This window comes from Ruditapes philippinarum, unplaced genomic scaffold (assembly GCF_026571515.1).
Source record: "Ruditapes philippinarum isolate M1 unplaced genomic scaffold, ASM2657151v2 ctg1126_1_1_1_1, whole genome shotgun sequence".
NCBI lineage: Eukaryota > Metazoa > Mollusca > Bivalvia > Venerida > Veneridae > Ruditapes > Ruditapes philippinarum.
In genome coordinates this window covers 18,401-22,080 of record NW_026864796.1, presented here as the reverse complement: position 1 = coordinate 22,080, position 3,680 = coordinate 18,401, and positions in this window count along the sequence as shown.

Genomic DNA, 3,680 nt, shown 5'->3' with positions numbered 1-3,680 from the left:
GTTTGTCTGTCTCAAATTATCGAGTGTCCTACTCTTACTTTTTGTCAATACCAAGTTATCGGAGGCTATTCCCCAGTGTTGTCAGTCCTAAATTATCAGGTACCACTCCCTCAGTGTTTGTCAGTCAACTTAATATTGTGCCCTCCCCTAAGTGTTTGTCTTGTCAGTCCCAAAGTATCGGGTGCCCTTCCCTCAGGGTGTGTCAGTCCCAAATTATCTGATGCCATTCTCCAAGTGTTTGTAACATATTGAAAAAATCCAGATGTGAAAAAATAAAGAGCTGGTCAATTGCGCGCTACATAGAATTTGGAAACAAGCATCTGCGGACTGATATTGAAATCTTAGAATCCCCAAACATTTATGAAAGTTATTCAAATACTATTGATAATGATATACATATTTTAGACTTGGACTTATTACCCGTAAAATGTTAACTGGACAAAACACTTAATACATCTGGGATAAAGCTTTTAGATATATTGATGTGCTCTGACTTTAAGATTGATAGCGATAGAACTGGTCAATATTATGAAGTGTGTCATTTTACCTATTTGTATCATAGTTTGGAGACCTTTCTGTTGCAAATGTGTCAGGGTTAAATCGTATACATATACATGCACAGTGCGTTAACTGGAGTGCGGGTATTAGTTACCCGCACTCCAGAGCATGCCCATTGATTGGCTCATTTTTGCTGCGGTTTACATATTGTGACGGCAGAGAAAGAGAAAGCGACAGAAATGTCATATTCAGATGTTAGTTCATTGGTTCATTTTTGCCGGGGTTTTATATTGTGACAACAGGGAACGTGCTTTTATGTTTGACTATGATACAAAAGAGAAAGAACACCAAAACACTCGGCAATCTGATTTATACTCGGGGGCTACGCCCCCTCGTACACATCAGATAGCCTCGTGTTTCGGTGCTCTTTCTATTACATGTCAACTACCGGTAATAGTTGTATTGATTACGGAATAAGTTCGTATCGGTTATTGCCCATTATTAGCAATTTGCCATTCACGATTGAAGGAAATCAAGTTTTGTAAGAAAGGTTCCGATTAAAAGTGTCGGATAAAACGTTTTTTTAACCATTTACGACTTTTAAAAAAAGCCAAAATATGTATTTTGTTCAACAGTGTATTAACAGTGAGGATGTTAAAACAAGTTGATATGCTAGATAAAGAAATTACAATAGAGGAGATTACTGGGTTTCGTTCTTCGACGTTCTTTTACCTTAAAGTTTTATTTAATGAAATGTTTTATTATATTTAATTTCATGCTTATATCTAATTTCATGCTAACTTTTTTTTATCCCCGAAAAAAAATCGGCGGATAATGATATGCACCTGGTCGTCCGTCCGTCTGTCCGTCCGTCTATTAACAGGTTTCGTGTCTGTTCTGTATACTTTGAACCGGTGGAAGGAAATTGAAGCTACTTAGCAGAAATGTTAACCATAATGTGACAATGTGCAGGATGCAGGTTTGATTTTTCTAAAGTTAAGGTCTCTTCATTATTTTAGATCAATTTCAAAATTTTGTGTCCGCTCTGTATCTTTTATAACCGATAGAAAGAAATGAAAAGGTCTTTGGCAGTAATATAACTTAAAATTAGAACTGTGCATAACACAAGTTCGACCTTCCTAAGATAAAATGGCCCCGCCCCGGGGATATATTGATTTTTATACACTTATTTAGGAGTTTTCGTGTCCGGTCTATATCTTTTGAACAAGTGGCAGAAATGTTAACCATAACGAAACGATGTACAGAGCGCAGGTTTGACCTTTCTCAGGTCACGGTCAAGGTCACAATTAGTCATTTTGTATCAATTTAAAGATTGTGTGTCCGCTCTGTATTTTTAAACCGTTCGTAGGAAATTAAATCTAATTGGCAGTTATATTAATATTAATGAAATGATATACAGATTCCTCGGGTCAACGTGACACTGACTCAATCAAATCCTTATTTATTTATTACAAAAGAAGATAACATTGTATGAATTACTTAATATGTTTCCTTCCAATACATAATGTTACGAGGTTCATTTCGTCCGAACATCACGACACTTTTTACAACTCCAGAAACCACGTTAATATTTGTTGACAGTTATCATCTTTATTCTGATTATTAAAATATGTATAATACTTGATTTTTACGCCAGTTTGCCCATTTGTAATCACTTATTTATAGCTGCATAACTCATAAAACGTGTGCCATGCCTTGTGTTACACACAGTTGGTTTAAGTTGGTTTAGATTAGAATTCCAGATATGTTTCTTTCCAATATATATGTTTGTTACCTTTACGCTTACTTCCCAAAATCTTTTACTTTATGTTTGTTTTAGATTTTTCGTGGTTGAGATTATCTCATAGTTTTATGTAATTTAATTATTTTGAAATAATACACTATTATTAATTAATAAACGTAAATAAGTTAAAACAGATATCATTGAATCCAATCTAATTAACCTAACCTCTTTTGAATTTCAAGAGCCCAACAAATTCATATCAAATGCATATTATAGCCTATATAGTTTCGATTAAGTATTTTTTAAAGTAAAAAAAGTATATCAAATTCATATCACTCCCCGTATTGCCTACTTTTCATTACCATAATTCAAAGTTCCTGTCATATCCCTTTTGAAATAAAGATATGGAATTAGTTTTCAAATGGTGGTGTATAAAATATGATGTCATCATCCATTGTGAAAAACAATATTGATTCTATAGGACTTGTACTCTGCTGCACAAAGTATACACGGCCAGTGCCTAGTAATATGTATAACAACACTATAGAATACACCAATGTGAAACAGTGTCTAATATACTTTACCTTTTCTGACATTGATATGAAGATCCACATATCTCTTTGAGACTGCTAATTTCATTGATGAATATATCTATGGTCCAATGCCATAAATGTTATCGAATATGAGAACAGATTTTTTATCGCTTTTTGTCTTAGAGAATTATTAAAGATTGCCATGTTTGCTTTGACTTTCTTAATTTATCTTATTATCTTATTTCCGATTCATCTCATAAATTGAGTTTCATTTTCATTTCATTCCAAATGAAAAAAACAGTATATAAACAGATCAATGTTGTTCCTTGCATGCACCTTCAAATATTGCATTAGATATCCATATAAGATTTTTAGAGACTTATTCCTAAATGCTATATGGAAATTCACTACATGTATATATATCCATATGTGTAAAGAGAAAAAGCACTAGTTAGATATTAAAGATCTGAAATAAAAAAAATAATTATTGTTAGGCAATATCATTCAACTATAGAACATACAAGTATGAAATGCGTTAAAATGGCATTTTTATGAAGTTACAATTTACATCATGTCAGAGATAATTGGACTTTATGGTCCTTCGGGTTTAAATATTTTCGCAATTTTTTTTAGAAAATTGAAATTCTTCTTATGTCGGTGCATTGGGACTTGATACATGTTGCACATTTGTCTCTAAGATAAAGTTAAGCCGGCAATGTTCACCTAGTTTTGGTTCCAATGCCCTTAGGTGTCCCCCTTTTTACCATGTTCTTGGTAAATAGTTTGTTCCTTTAAATTCTTGATCTTAATCTCAAATCATCATCAAAAGATCAATATTTATGAAGCATAAAAACGATTGATGGTACTTTTATCAAATTTGTTAATTGACAAAAACTTTTGCATTT